Source organism: Lissotriton vulgaris, chromosome 9, assembly GCF_964263255.1.
Source record: "Lissotriton vulgaris chromosome 9, aLisVul1.2, whole genome shotgun sequence".
NCBI lineage: Eukaryota > Metazoa > Chordata > Amphibia > Caudata > Salamandridae > Lissotriton > Lissotriton vulgaris.
Genome location: NC_141697.1, coordinates 680,627,484 through 680,644,500, shown reverse-complemented (window position 1 = coordinate 680,644,500; position 17,017 = coordinate 680,627,484). Strand labels below are relative to the sequence as shown.

Sequence of the window (17,017 nt, the reverse complement as noted above, 5' to 3'; positions counted from 1 at the left end):
TTATCTCAAACTCTTGTAAACGTGAGAACTATTTAATTTCAAAGAAGTGGTCGCCCTTGTCCCAGGCTGCTTAAAAAGTAAAAAGAGCGCATAGCGCACTGAATGTTGCAGGTAAGCATGATGTGCCTGCAGTAGGAAGAAAGTAATTAAGGAAAATAGTGCTTACAGACTAAATAAGACATACCGTGTAACAACAGAAGTAAAAGGGCCAGTCCTCATGGGAGGTTACAAATGAAGAGAAGTCGGTACTAAGGAGGGACTAACAAACCTATTAACAAATCAGAAGCCAGCATTTACAAAGGACAATGGACAATGAAACAAGCCAATGAAAAATATGGGTGGAGAGTGGGCGAGCTTTCAGTCCATATTCGAAAACAGCACGCCTTGCAGAGCAGCGCATGCGCTGCCCTGGCTAAACCTAACAAGCATTGGCATAGCCAATAGGTCTCGCTTTTGGGACCTTCTAAGTATTTAGTTATGCAGCACAATATCCTTGGTGCAACAACATCAACTGTTGCGTGGCTAAACACTTATAAAGGTCCCAAAGGCGAGACCTATTGGCTATGCCAATGCTTGTTATTTTTTGTTCTTGGTGGAAACCGGCCTAGTGCCAGGAGGGTCAAGGGTGAGTGGCAGGGAGGTGAAAAGTGATGCCAGGAGGGACAATGGTGACTGTCAGGCCATGGAGGTGAAGGGCGAGTGCCAGAGAGGTGAGGAGTGAGTGACAGGGAGATGAGACGTTTAAGAGTCAGGAACGTCAAGGGTGAGTGTCAGGGAGGGGAAAGGGGAGTGCCGAGAAGGGAAAGTATGAGGGCATGGGGTGAGGGGTTGCTGCCAGGCAAGGGGGCGAAGGGCTAGTGCCACGGAGGTGAAGGTTGAGTGCCAGGTCAGGGGGATGAAGGGTGAGTGCCAGTGAGATGAAGGTTGAGTGCCATGGAGGTGAGATGTAAGAGTCAGGAGGGTCAATCAAAGATGAGTGCCAGGGAGGGGAAGGGTGAGTGCCAAGGGGGCGAGTAGTGAATGCCAGGAGGAACATGGGTGAGTGTCAGGGAGGTGAAGCTTATGTGCCAGGGAGGGGAGGATGAGTACCAGGAGGGTCGAAGGTGAGTGTGAGGGAGGTGACAGTTGAGTGTCACGGAGAGTCAATGCGGAGTGCCAGAGAGGGAGATGGGTGAGTGCCAGGTGTGAGGAGTGACTGCCAGGCCTGAGGGGTGCAGGCGAGTGCCAGGGAGGTGAGTGACAGACTGCAAACAGTAGTGAGCTGGGGTATAGAAGGAAGTGCAGAGATCATCACCCGGTGTGTGCCAGGCTGGGACGCACCAGTGCCCAGCCAGGCTTGGGTGGATGCAAGAACCTCTGAAAGGCGAATGCCAAGTCACTCGTAACCTTAGTACAGGAGTGGGGTGCGCAGGAGAGAGTAATATCTTCAAACAAGAAACTATTCAAAATCCTGAAAACTCCACTGCCCATTTTGGTTTAAATCTCTATCAGGAGGCCAACAACAAAAAAATCAGATGCCTGACATATAATTGTATTTAAATTCTGTGCTCAGCATAACTTCAAAGGAAAGCCAACAACCAGCCAAGACGAAACTTTAGCGAGCATTGCATTCTTGCTAAAGCTTCCCAAAACTTTGAAATCCATAATAGATGACAGGGCTATTTTCCATGACTGAGCAAACAGGGACATTAACTCCATAACACATGCTGCACAATCAAACATCAATAACAACCATATAGATGTCAAAGGAACAGCAGCGTTAGTCAATTTAATGGATTATGGTGGTGTCAATTAGAATGCATTGGCGATATCAATGTAAAATGATGAGTGAGGTGCTAACACCTGCCTAACTTTTATATTAATTGGTAATGTCAAAGAAAATCTCAAAACAGTGCATTGTCTGTAAAGTAGAAAGGAAGGCAATACTATGAAAATAAAACATCTATGTCCAAGTCAAAGGTGGTAGTAAATATAATGCTGGTGTTGCAATGCAGCATTACAATTTTGAGTAAGCTGTAAATTAAGATAATGTCTAGGGCGACTGGCAGTGATGTCAGCCTCTTTACCCATTTTTTGTTTGTCATGGCAATAATGTTAAAACAAGTTTTTTAGTTTTGGTGGTATACAATTGTAAGCATGAGTGATTATGTAACAGATACAAATGATAAGGTTGGTGCTGAGCAGGTAATAACGGTATGGCGCTGAAGCTAACTGCAGTGTAGCCACAACTAAAGCTTTTCTTTCATAACCACCCCTTTGCCACATTCCTATTTTGAATAATTTCTTGGGAAACTTTGTTAATTGTGAGCATAGTTGTTGTTTTCCACTACACGTAACACATTCTAGTACAATAACTGATTCAGAACACTAAAGTGGCTCCTGCAGTAAGCTGTGCAATACACTACTGCAACCATACAGCTTAACCAAAACCAAGAATCAATCACGTAACTGGTGCTTTGCACCCTCAACATGCAACTGCTTTGCTTGGACTGGGCTTTCAAGCCATCACTGGTTCTCTTCTGTAGGTCTCAGATAAAACAGCTCTCTAATACATTTAGAATCTCATTAAAGCTTCTTCTTCAAGATAGTGTGTCTATTCTGTGATGTGGATTTGGACAAAGTTGTAAAGAGCTAACTTCGTCAGAATGTTATAACTGAAGACAGTTTGAGGATGCAAACATCAGTTTCATTAATGAGGATGTTGGGGAAGGTATGTGAACTTGGTGGCAAAGATGATAATGCCGTGGAGATGTCAAAGTCCAGGAGGTAGTGACAGCATGTTTTATAATTCGATGGAAGGATATTGGGGAGCAACTGTCCGAGTAACAGAAGAACCTATATGCACTTTTATTTGTAGTACCAATAGGATGTGTAATAACATTAAAGGATATTTTTTCAAAAAGAGTAGAAGATTGAGTAGTGGCTGCCAATTAGCCACATCATTTGTTATTCTGCGTTGGGCTTACCTGGAGAACCTTCGAATTTGAAGATTTAATTTTAAGTACCGAAAAATACGGTACAGGTAAGTTCAAAATTCTAATGTAACAACGATCAACAAAGAAGCACCGTAGATTTAGAAGATATCGCACTTTCCTCACCACTTTGTTGGTATGACTGATCTAAGAGTATAAACAAGGAATTACCAGAAACCCTAGATTTCAATGAAAGACTTTCACCACTACACTGAAAGGCCCCAAGTAAACATACTACATGTTGTGAGATGAGCATCATTTATAACACTGAAAAGCTTTTTAAAAACTGATATAGAGAGGTAACTCAGGTGGGCAGTAATCGGAGATAAGCGCATGATATGTTAACAAGTTAATACACTGGAGGCCAATGAAACACTTCTTGCATCTCCAAAGAATAAAGAAAATCAAATTAAATAGCAGTCACCATCAGAAGACCCAGGTTACAAGTCGACTTCGCGGAGAGGCACGAAAAGTACAAGAAGTGCTGGGAATTTTCTGTCTAACAGGGAATGCTACAGTGGGAATGCAATAACTTCAAAACCATCTCTAGGTATCAACTACTTCCGCAATTAAGCAAACTTCATAATAGAGTCTCTGAATGACAGATGCGACATGCAAAGTTAAAACGTAGGCGCTGGACTCACCTGGTGGGATCTGAAAGTTGGCTGGAACGTAGGTGGAACTTTGGTTGACAAGGTCTGCGGTGCAGGCATCCTGGGGGAATTGGTGACCTTGGGTTGCTGAGTGGCGCCGGCCATGGTTGTCATCCTGGTGACCAGAGCTGCTCCAGGTTGGGGGACGGGGACTGCTGCAGCCAGTGCACTTATAAGGGGACCCATCGAGCTGACAGAGAGAGTGAAGCAGTGCACACAGGGAAACAAGGAGCACCTTGGGGCGGGGCGGCTGGAACCCCAGGTGTCTGGAGCTCAGAGTGGGTGTGGGCTGGAACGGCGGCGCTCATAGTGGAGGCATGGTCCAGAGCATGCGGCACCCGCAAGGCTACCTGCTTTAGCCCTGAACGCACATGGCCATGCATGGGCGCGCGCCGAGCTCAACACAGCCGTAGTGCCAGGCATGAAGCAAGCAAAATCTTGGTGCTGTGCCTCACCGAGTCCCTCATCACAGGTATGCTCACAGCCACTTCTGCAAGCACAGGTCAGAGGCGTGCCACCGGTGCTGCATCAGCCATGTTAACATAGCCATGTGGCCTTGGTGCAGGCGCCCAGGCGCGAGGTTGCCACATGTCTGGGTACCTAGCATTCTGATTGGGTGCAAGGACAACTCATGCCTTTGAAGGAGGAGCGTGGTGAGACTGACTTCAGGGAGGCAGAAGCTAGAAGTGTTCCACGCTGAACGCTTGTTTTGTTTAGGTGATGTGTCGGGAAGCAATGTTGGAAGGAGTCAGGAAGAATAACATAATAACTATTGTGAGCAGAGCTTTAAGCGTGCCTCGTCCTTCCGTGACTCAGAATCGGCATTAATTAACAAGCGCGTTCATCGCGCAGAAAGGAGGCAGCAGGGGGAGGGGCGATAGGAGGGGGCGAGTGAAAGCGTTTTACATGCGGGAGCGTGCAGCGCCAGGAGCGATAATTGCTCCCATATGGCGCCGCGTGCCCCCGCAAGTAAATCGCCACGCGTTGCCATTGAAGGCAATGGAACGCGTGCACGTGTTTGGCTGAAAAGCCAAAGCGATCGCAAAAGGTATTTTTGCGTATGCAGCGCAACCGCGCTGCGTAGGAGAGACCTAAAAAGGGCTCTGTAGATGGGCAAGATGTGATCTGCTGTGAAAAGCACAGAGGAAGTGCGAGAGGGACTCACCGTACACTATCTACAGGAAACAGCCACCCAAGATGCATTGGTAAAGAGGCTCTTTAGATAAACTTTTCTGTTTTGACAAACATGTCATCCATTACCATTCGCAACTCCCATAAAATAAAACAAGCATTTACAATGCAATGGTTTCGCCTTTGGAAAAGTTAGAGCTATTGCCATTGTAAATGACAATGCCATTTATTTATCTGTTTTCAAAACCAACACATAAATAAAAAGTTTGTCATTCACAATGCCAATAGCTCAAACTTTTCCAAAGGCGAAACCGTTGCATTGTAAATGCTTGTTATTATATGCCAGTGCTCCTCTCTGTGGTGCTGAACATTAGCATGCCACCCTATGCTTACCACCTTTCCGTCCATAAATATATTCTACTATTTCTGTTAAGCAGAAAAAACTGGTTGCAAATTGCAGCTTTTAATAGCCTCCCCACGCCCAAAGGGCTACCATTAGTTAGAAACCTATGCAACCTCTTTTTTTCAGAAGGTTCCTTTTTTCATAGCGATTTTCTAAATGTTCAGTCCATTGCAAAAAAAAACCACACATTGCCATTTACAACCCCAAAAGCTCTAACTTTCGCAAATGTGAGACCAATTGCATTGCAATTTAATTGGTGTTTAAAAAACCTTTGAAGATCGTAATCACGGAATAGCCCTAGCAACACTACACAATGCCTGATAAGCCTGATCTGTCCCACTAAACTAGAAGTGGCATAGGAAAACGGTCAAGTACCATAGGTAAAATACAATGTAAGAGAACCACCAACTTCAGAGAGAGGGCAGCGTGAGAGGTTAGCAATGACAGCACTTCAGGAACAAGCACTTATAGAAAGAACGTAAAAACTGCAATGCATAAACTAACTGGTATCTACTTCAGAAACAACATTAACTCATTGTGGCTCCGGAATTCATTCAACATGCCGAATCAATAACCACACTTCTTTACATCGTTTCAACGGATCGATACTGTTTAGACCAAGGAATGCTATACTTTTTCCCTCTGCACTTCAAAAGAATGGATACCCAATAACAATATTTCAGACTGATCGCGTGCAAGTGCCGAGATCATCCCATCTGCAAGGGTTATGGTTGAGTAACTTTGTTGAAAACAGACTGAGCAGATGGTAATGAAATTATACAAAGAAGGAGATACGGGTATCAGTCATTATTGATGCCAAAAATTCTCTTAGATGGGGCGGTTCAGCAGGGTCAGTCTTGTGGAAACAATTATCTTCCTAAACCAAATCCATGATTTGGCCTGTGATTGAAGGAGGGACAGAGAGAGGACGGGGCACATATTTGTCAGTCTGGGAGCGGCTCGCCCAATCTGATTTTATTTTAATTGCAGTGTGAAAGTCATTATACGAGAAGCAAACTACTAGTAGAAATTAAGGATAAAGCTGGATTGAAGGGCTTCTCCGGTTCCCCGGTAAACTTCACAGCTGTTACTTTAAGAGGGCAGCCCTGCTCCACCCACTTCCACAAGACACACATCCTGCTGGCCACTGTACACCAAAACATTTCTACTCCAAGGCCCGGTTTTCCACCATTTCCCATCCCCTCATCTAACCGGAGCCTTAGTAACACGGCGTGCGCGGGGCACTCTCACCCTCCGCACCGCAAACAGGGGTCGGTTCCTGCAGCTGCCGTAAGCCCGCTCTCAGCTCCGCTCATGCCTCTTCGCCTGTCGCAATGAAGCGCAAAATGGCGGATTTACGACTGTATTGTCATAACAACAGAGCGGCGAGAGAAACACTGAACACAGAGGAAGGACTGCACGCGATCGCCCGAGCAGGCGAATAGACAGAGCGCTTTCTACGGTCAATAGAGAGCATTAGTAGGCGAATACAGAGAGCGCTACGGACAGGAGAGCATTAGTGCAGTTCAGTTCTACTGTGTGGTCCACACTACTTACTGTTCGTGCTGCATCAATACCCCTTAACATTAAAATAATAAAATGCAGTGCTTAATTTGTTTAAAAAAATATAAGTGAAGAGGGCCCATTGTTAGGGTGACCAGATTATCAAAACCAACCAGGAAAGGCACGGACAGCGGGAGGGGGGGCGGGAAAGACATGGACAGCGGGAGGGGGGGGCGGGAAGGCACAGGGACAGCGGGAGGGGGGCGGGGAGGCACACGGACAGCGGGAGGGGGGGGGGGGCGGAACGGCCAGCACTCACCTGGACCTGCACTTCCTCTAGTGGAGGTCGGCCGCAGAATGACCAAACGAAATGGACAAAAAAAATAATAAACCCCGCTCACTGCCTAGATGATGATGCGAAAAGGGTGGAGAGGGAAAAAAATGCAGGAACGCCCACAAATCTGGTCCGGCCATGACGGACAGATCTCTGTTCCAATGGCTAGCCTCCATTTATGGAGCTAGCCAATGGAACAGAGGGCGGGGCTAAACCCTACACTGTAGGGACATAAGATTTCTCCTGGGCGGAGCTAGGAGCTCCGACGCCAGGCGAAACCTAATAAAAACATTTAATACCACAAAAACATTATTCTCTGCAGAGACTACAGAGCAGAAATTCTTAAACTCTGGTCCACGGTACCCTGGGTGTCCGAATCTTTTTTAAAATATTACATAATTTTAGCAGTTTAATAATGTATGTAACTATAAAAAGTTAAAAATGTAAAAATTATTATTTTTTACAAACAGTAAATATGAAGGAATAAGGCATTTGAGGCTAAACATTAACTTAGTTTCTTCAGGTTGATTTGTGGGAGCAGCCCAAGTCCAGCAAACACAATCTAATATGGACTACTGGGGGCCTCAAATGAAGTGCTGGGTGCACCGCATTAGGAGGGGGAACAAACTGATATCCTATAGTCTACCATGTCAATTTATCTTTTGCAAACATAACCAAATATTGAAAAGACCCAATATTTTTTTCTTCAGATTTAAAGAAACGAAATTGTAATTTAAATAATGGTTTGCTTTTATTTGTTTCTGTGTTCTTTTGTACTATTTTGAAGTTCGAATTAAAATGATTACTTAGGTGGGGGAACCCCGGCTTCCATTAATGATTCAGTGAGGTCCACAGAAGAGAAAAGGTTAAGACCTGCTACCCTAGAAGAAGATTTGTTGCCCACCCAGGATGCTGAGGCCAAGTTTCACCAGCCCTTTGCAGTACAAGCTGGTTCCTAGCGCATCACACAAACTCCCTTTCACGGACCGAGTTCATCTATCCTCGTGAAAATATGTAAATATTATGCACTAAAACCAACAAAAATGTGTTTCTGTGCATCTGGACAACAGAGCCGCTGTGGACCACTCAATGTACGTTCTCGAAAAGCCACCTCTCCTCTTATCCTAAAACTCCGCCACTATGAACAAGTACGATTTTGCAGTAGCTAGTGAATTTCTGTCAGTCCACAGCAAAAAAAGCACACTGGCTAAACAATTCCCTTATGACAAGAGTCCAGGTGAGCTACGAACAACGGAGAACAAGCATTTACAATGCAATGGCTTTGCCTTTGTTAAAGTTAGAGCTATTGGCATTGCTCTTGACATTATTTTTATTTATGTTTTTTAACATAAATAAATGGTATTGCCATTTACAATGCCACTAGCTTTATCTCTTGCAAATGACACACACAAACACACACAGAGCCCCCCACACACACACCCACACAGAGCCCCCCCACACACACACCCACACAGCCCCCCACACACACAGCCACACAAAGCTTCCCACACACACAGCTACACAGAGCCCTCCACACACACACCCACACAGCACAAGTGGGCAACAGGGGCACACGGAGGCACAAGCAGGCAACAGGGGCACACAGAGGCACAAGCAGGCAACAGGGGCACACAGAGGCACAAGCAGGCAACAGGGGCATGAAAACGGATGCACAAGCAGGCAACAGGGGCACGAAAACTGAGGCACAAGCAGGCAACAGGGGCACACGGAGGCACAAGCAGGCAACAGGGGCACACGGAGGCACAAGCAGGCAACAGGGGCACACGGAGGCACAAGCAGGCAACAGGGGCACACGGAGGCACAAGCAGGCAACAGGGGCACACGGAGGCACAAGCAGGCAACAGGGGCACACGGAGGCACAAGCAGGCAACAGGGGCACACGGAGGCACAAGCAGGCAAAAGGGTCACAAGCATGAATTGTAATTTAGACTGGGCTGAAGTGGAGAACGGTCAGTAGGGAAGTAGTGCAGCTGGTGCAGTGGTACCAGGCCGAAAGGTGAGAGGGGCTGTCTGCACCCCAATTTGGACAGTTTCCACTACCTAACAGGGATTGGTGGGAGGGGGGCGTACTTCTTGCTTGCTTTAGAGCTGTTACTTCGGGGACGCAGTGCACGCTCCTGCTTGCTGCCGCCGGGACACGACAACAGGCAGGGAGAGGACAGGCTGTGAGAGGGCAGGGAGAGGACAGGCTGTGAGAGGGCAGGTTGGGAGAGGGCAGGCTGGAAGTGGACAGGCTGTGAAAGGGCAGGCTGGAAGTGGACAGGCTGGGAGAGGACAGGCTGGGAGAGGACAGGCTGGGAGAGGACAGGCTGGGAAAGGGCAGGGAGGGGACAGGCTGGGAGAAGGCAGGCTGGGAGAGAACAGGCTGGGAGAGAACAGGCTGGGAGAGAACAGGCTGGGAACGAACAGGCTGGGAACGAACAGGCTGGGAACGAACAGGCTGGGAACGAACAGGCTGGGAGTGGGCAGGCCGCGAGAGGGCAGGCTGGGAGAGGGCAGGCTGGGAGAGGGCAGGCTGGGAGAGGGCAGGCTGGGAGAGGGCAGGCTGGGAGAGGGCAGGCTGGGAGTGGCTAGGCTGGGAGTGGCTATGAAGGAGATTTGGAAAAAAATTGGTTCAAATGAATTTCCGTTAAGAATGGGATGGTGGGAATTCTAAGCAATTGCATGCTAAAATGAAGCCTGTTTCTGGCAAAAAAATATGAGTCTCCAGTTTGAATTGGGAATTGGGGCATGCATGCCTTTTTCCTCTTTTCTAGCAGAGCCGTCCTGGATCCTTAAACCATTACAGCTTTTTTATCCAACAACTGCATTCTGAGATTTGTAGTTTAATGCTTATACATTGCAAGAATGGGCTGTTGGCTAAAAAGGCAGCACTAACTGAAGGGAACACATGCCATCTATTTGGTTTATAATATTTCCTTAACTTAACTACCAAGCAGAATTTGGAAGCTAAGAATTCAGCAAAATGCAGCCTTGATGACTTCAAACGCTGAGAATTAGTTAGGGCTCATACATGTCAATCTAAACTTTGTTAGCTTTGCTGTTAAAATGCTCGCTGCTCTATTGATTCTTATTGGTTTCTCATCTACTCCTTTGGGTCGATTTCTAGCCTCCCATTTGCTGAAGGTCTCTCATCTGTCCCTCCCAATCCCTGACGGGCCTTTCATCTGCCCCTCCCAGTCCCGAACAGACCTCTTATTTGTCCTGCTGGTTCCCCCCTGTAGGACCCTCATCTCTCGCTTCGGATCTTTGCCTTCTTCCAGCTCCCTACAGGGCCACTTACCTAACATCACAAGCCAAAAGCGAGGGGACAAAATAAATTACTTATCCAGCAAATAAGATTAGAGCAAAAATGGAGGTAGATTGAAAGAGAAAAAAGAGAGAAAAAAAATATAATGAAAAATATATTTTCCCCTCTTTTCCCTCCCTCCCTTTATGTCTCTTTGTTCCAACAAATCGAAAACAAGGAAAATGCAAATCCATATTATACACTGCTGAAACAAGGAAGGAACAGTGCCAAAACCCAGTAAGAACACAGCTGAAACAAGGAAGGAACAGTGCCAAAACCCAGTGAGAACACTGATGAAACAAGGAAGGAACAGTGCCCAAAACACAGTAAGAACTCTGCTGCAACGAAGAGAAAAAATTGCTGACGCGAGGGAATACTACAGAAACACACACTCCATACCACCACCATGGGAACACTAATAAAACAAAGCAGATAAACTGGTGAAAATGGGCTCGCTACGGCTACAGAGGCTGTGCAGAAACAAAGTGGTAACACTGCATCAGGGGCGAGCGGAAAGGTGCGCTGTGTGACTTTAATGTGTATTATTGTTAACACGTACATGAAGCGTGTGTTTGAGGGTGGGACAGACACCCTGCCTGAAACTTATACTAGGGCAACTGTCGGTGAAACACAAGTGGTCATTAAATAAACATTAATTTTCTACGTGTTAAGGAACGTGTCTTATTTGCGCACCTGTTACAAAAGTAACCGCTGCTGCCTTTGCTGCTGTTTTGCGGCTCGGCTCGGCCTTCGGCTTCTAGAGCCAGACCGGTGCCCGGGCTCGGCTCAGGCTGGCTCGCCCAGGAGTGCTCTGACTCGCCCACCCCGGGTGCAAGCAATGCCTGGGGCCAGTGGGTCATGGTGGGTGAGGGGTGGCAAGAGGTGCCCTGCACAGCCTACCTCATGTAACCTCACTCACTCGGGCAGTCAGTCACCCCTCACTCGCCCAAGCTGTGCCGGCCCCAGCCCTTCCCTCTGCTCCCCGGGGAGGCCCGCCTGCTCTGCCCCTCTCAGCCCGGCGGATTCCCAGGAATCCGGGCTATGTTTTCGGTCCGGATTCCACGAGGGGTCCCCTGGGCCGGGCCAACCTTGGCCGCTCCGTTCCCACCGAGTCACCGCTGCTGGGGGCCCGGGGGCGGGGTCACCGACTCGCCCCCCTCCCCCCGGACATTCCAGTGGGGCCATCAATAACTGCCTCATCATGAGCTGCAACACCCTAGACACAGCTGCAAAGCTTCCAGTTCCAGTGAGTCCTCTCCCGGGGGTTCTCTTAGAATTCTGGTATTTGTAGTCCTGGTTTTACACTGGTTAAATAAAACCACAAGTCCCCAAATTCGAGCTTCTAGCGAGCTTTCTTTACACGACATCCTCTCTAGTGACTTGACTGGCCTGCCACACTTCTGGACAGGCGACAGTGCCTGTGACAAAGCCAGTAGGGCTGGGACAGAGTTAGTCACGGATCCGGACGTGTTCCCAGCACACACGGGTCTCCTCGTGGTAAGGCGCAGCCACCCTTGGAAGGCCTCACACTGCTATTGCCAGCTGGCGTTTCTGTAGCGCACACTCTGACACTGGCACAGCTTCCCGGCGCTTTCAGTTGTTCTGGCACACATAGGCCGTGAGCATGTGTGGTACTTGTGTAACTAAAGCTGGCAAAGACGAGCTGCACAACAGTGGAGGGGGGAAGGGCGCAGGTAAGATGAAGAGAGGGAAGAGGGGAATTTGACAGGTAGAGGCGAGTAGCGCCACGATGTTCAGCCTTCAAGCCTGAAGCGCTTCCCATTCCCTCCACCCTCTTATCGGCACCAGACGGCGCCCTGAGGCTGCTTGCATCACGTCACGCCTTATGAAGCCACTAGCCATGGGTTCAAGGGAGAACCAGATTCGGGGGCGTTCCCGAGGACAGGCTTTCGGCTGACGTAGCCAAAAGCCAAAAAATCTCGGGAACCCCCCCGAATCTGGTCCGGCATTGACGGACAGGCCTGTCTTCCAATGGCTAGCCTCCATTTAGGGAGCTAGCCAATAGAAGACGGGCGGATTCCAAGCCCCATATACTATTCTCATTAGGTTTTTTCTAGCACATGTGTACTTCGTACGCATTGGCTAGTCAAAACCTAAAAAGCTCATCAAGAAACCAATGTGGTACTCTTCAGCAGCAGCACCAAAAGCTGCGTTATGTTGCACAAGCGCTATATAAAACAACCATGAGAGAGCAGATCAATAGCCTCTAGAAAACCACTTTAGTTAACAAACAATCCTACATTACTAGTAGTAGATGCAGGATCCGTTGGGAGGCTGTGGGGGGTTATTAGCTGTAGTTTGTCTCTTAGTTTCACAATCCTCAAGTAATATCCTAAAGGCAAACCCTAGTAGCAGCCAGTGGCTCCATCCCATGCAACTCAGTTGCAGAACTGACCACAAATTTCACGGAGCACAACCTCGCATTCCTTGAAACCATATCCCTGCAACCAAACAATACCTAATCACCTCTAGTCTCAACCATTTGTGTGAACTCACTTAGCCACCACAAATGACTCCACCCAACTCCTATTAATGTACTCCACTACAAAAAACAGGACCAAATGCATGAAATGGTGTCTGAGAGCACCACACTAACCAACAATATGATATTATCATGTCATATTAATAATTACCGCTTGAATAAACAGAGTGGTGCCTCGTCTTAACAGGGGTAGTAAGCGCTGTGTACTTACAATACATTACAATGCGAGGGACCTTCAACCAGGAGACCTTTGCATGTTAAGACTTGTAGGCTCAAGCATAAAATGGAAAGCTAACAACTTTAACGCCCTAGCATCCGCTTCGATGATGAAGAGTCCAGGAACCCCCCCTCCACGTCTCACTTGGAAACATGGGCGTGTCCTGAAATGTGCAGCAAGACATTAACAAGCTGCTGAAAAGTTGGGTTTATAAAAGCAGTGTTGTCCTGAACGTTGACTATGGCTGCACCAGTCAGTTTTGGCACAATAGCATCTTTATATAGCAACCTCTGGTGGCCCACAGTACTACCGGCTGCAGAACTCAAACTATTTAAAAAATAAAAAAAAATCTGCTGTGCCTGAACTATGCGCTGCTATTCTGAGAATCAGAAACATTTTGAAATGCAAATAAAGCTCATTAGACTTCATGCTACACCGGACCGCTGAAGCATGAAGGAGACACGGTGCCCTCTCTGCACATGACTTGCCACCTGGGCCAATTCTTCAACAACAGTTTCCCAATGGTTGACAAACCTTTATTGTGTGTTCCGGGCTGCCTTAAACAATAAGCGTGCCTTCCTGTAATTATGAGCCAGGTGGCACTGAATATGCAAGAGAAATTGGTCAAGTGGGCGAGGCCTACCTGGGACTGCGTCTATGCGCAAGTGCCCATTTAAAATACAAATTACAAGGGCCCTGACAAATCTTGAAATCGCCATTATGGGTGCAATGAAGTACCAACAGCCTTGCAGGGCGCAGGAAGAGGCACTGCGACCACTGAAGCAGAGCTTGAGGCACTTATGCCTCAGCCCAAGTAGAACCCAGCACCGAACACTCCCATGAACGATTGTCCTCTTAAACACAGAGTCAAGAAAATCGTGTCATACTAATATTAAGAACAAAATATCGACAGGTAAGTGCACAAAAGGAAGTACATATCCTCTACAAGCAGGATTTAGGTCTAAACCTCGACCATAGATCACATTTTTAGATTGCAATTAATCTACTGGAAAACAGTAACTTTGGATGAGGGTAGCCTTTATCTAACCTTTGTGGACCTTAAGTCCGCCTTTGATATGGTCCATCGTGATCAGATATGGGGACTCCTTCACGATACGGGGGTGCCAGTCTACCTTTGTCAGCTTTTGAAGGGTTTACGTGAAGGTACTTACGCAAGGGTAAGATATGGCAAGAAAGGAGAGTTGACTGCCCCCTTTCCTGTGGAGAAAGGAGTGAGACAGGGATGTGTGTTAGCGCCAACTCTCTTTTCCCTCTTTTTAAATGGCTTAATAGAAACCTTATTAGCTGTGTAGGATATAGATTCACCAAGGTTGGCAAATAGGAAAATACCAGCCTTAATGTTAGCTGACGACACGCTGCTCCTGTCAAAATCATCAATGGGTATGCAGGGTGTATTGGATGGTTTAGTTTATTCTGCAGGAATAGGAATTTGGTGATAAATGTCCGAAAAACTAAATACATGATCATCCATGCTAAAACCACTAATTGTCCACATCCCCAAATGGACGGTAGGTCCCTAGATAGAGTGCCCATTTTCGATTATCTGGGCATCGCATTGAATGATAAGATGGACTGGGCGACCCAAATAACGAAGGCCAACTTGAAACTCACACAGTCAATGGGAGGTATTTTGAAAGTTTATAGAAACTGCTCCCAAAAGGTGTTTGGTCCCCCGGCTGAAATTTATAACCACCCAAGCGAGGGGAGCCTCGTTATATGGAGCTGAACTTTGGGGTCACTGTCCATCTCAGATCCTAATGGTGACTGAGAATATATTCATCAGGCAGTTGTTGTGCCTTCCAAAAAGCACACCCCCTAACCCCACTTAGGATGGATTTAGGTAACGGTTCTATTGTTTACTTAATTGCCTCACGTCCCCTCCTCTCCTGGTGTCTTATTTGGAGTACGCCTAAGTTGGTTAATTACAGGGAGGAACTGAGGGATGTTATGTCCATATTGGGGGCCACCAACCTTCCATGGCTGTCTTATGTTGGGAGGGTCTGCCTTTCTATGGGATGGGCAAGTATGTGGACAACACCGGAAGAGACCTGTTCTAGTATTTCTAAAAAGTCCCTTGTCCTTGCTTTTAAAGCATATAAATTACCCCTACTGACCAGGAGAACGAACATATGCTGCTTGACCTCACGGTTTCTTGGTGCCAAGCAGCAGTATAAATTAGAACTGACATTGGACAGTATTCAACAGTTCATGGCAAAAAAACAGTTTCGACAATTTAGGCACGGTTCGCTTCCGCTCGTGCTTTTACGAATAAATGGAAGAGCGCAGCCAAAGCAGCTTGTCCTGGCTGCTCCGCCTCTGAAGAAACAGAACTCCATGTAATGCTTTTCTGTCCTGCATATCACACGTCTAGATCTAAGTGGGCTCTACAACTATGTAGAAATCTGGGGCTTAGAAAATATATTGAGGTTTTAAGGCTACTCAAATATGAAACACTTCCGTTATTTGCAGTCGCTGCCTCGAAATTTCTGTTTGCAATGTGGTGTATACGTAGAGGAATCCTTAACAGGAAAGAGTTAGGCATGGTCTGCTGGCGCCCTCTAATTAATCTTACTACTATCCCTTGCTTTTACCTAGAGAATAGTGATGATATCTTTGGTTTCCTTTTTTTTTGTCTGTCTAGGCATTGCGATTTTATTGTTTTTTGGTTTAAGTTATTTTCTATTTTTTTTTTTAAATGGAAAAAAAACATAGTGTAATACAACATGTAAAATGTATTGATATTGGTCTTCAAAGTTTTACAATTCTAAAGTAGGAGACCAGATCTTCATTGATTGTACTTTATGCCAACTTTTCGAGGTTTGGGTAGTTATGTAGTGACATTTAATACTATAGTAAAGTTGTAATATACTTCTTTTATTCATGTATTGCTGTCTTGAACACTCATTTTCGATTACCCTATATGTGTAATGTTTTATTTATTTTATGGATTGCAATACGTACTGTGCTGTTATGGCTGTACAGCCGAAATAAAGTATTTTTTGACTGACTGCGGATATTTACAATTCTTACCTCCACCTCAATGTACCTTAATGATATATACCATCTAGGCACGTGTGTGGAGTTAGGTATAGAAAATCCATACATACTTACCTTTCAATATATTTTCCACAATTTTAGTGTCCCATGATATTATGTAGTCAGTATTCAGGAGACACACCCTGTGAAGCTACACGGGTAATGCCAGGGATCAGTGAAGTCCCAAAAGTCTGGTGTAAACATCAACCAAGACAGTGCCAGCCTCTACGCTCCCCTCCACTGTTGTTAATTGGCACACAGTATGCTAAAACATCCCATTTAAATGGGCAGGGACATGGGCTCATCTTGTCCCAGACACAGTTTACTGAAGGCAGATCAGGTATGTTTACCACCTGTCCTGCCTTTGACCCTACTGAGATGAAGTACTTCTTAAATCATATATGCTAAATACAGATAGGTAGCTGAGACAATAACTAAATATGTTGCACAGTACTCAAATAGTCAGGGTTGAAATTCTACTGAAAGAATACTTGTTCAAAGACTGGTGCTACCAATGATGGTGTTAATCCAAAGCATAACAAACCACTAAATAAGAACACAATATATGGAAGCACTCCCAACAACTGTTTTAAATAACACTTAAGACAAATAAACAGAAAAGTCAGTCCATAAGCCTAAGGTCATGTGATATGTTTTAATCGTCTTTATTATATTTACACGCCTCCAAACACGTACATGATCATCAACAGACATGTGTTTAGTACCCAATGGGAATTTTTCAAGGCGTGTGACTAAAAACTGTATTTCTTATTCCTCAAACAATAATTGATTAAGTGAAATGATATAGGGGCCAGAGTGTGGGTCTCTTCTAGGTTATCTCTCGTGTGGCCTATTGGACTGTTGATTCTTCCTAATAACAAAAGTAGCCAGCCTTAACAGTTTATCATCAATATTTTCAAGCTCACAATGAATA

At 46.1% G+C, this 17,017-nt stretch overlaps 1 protein-coding gene across 1 annotated transcript in view; it reads right to left on the bottom strand.

Moving 5' to 3' along the window:
• Nucleotides 1-17,017, bottom strand: part of PRKD2 (protein kinase D2) — a 486,838-nt gene that overhangs the window by 465,574 nt on the left and 4,247 nt on the right. The window lies entirely within an intron of this gene.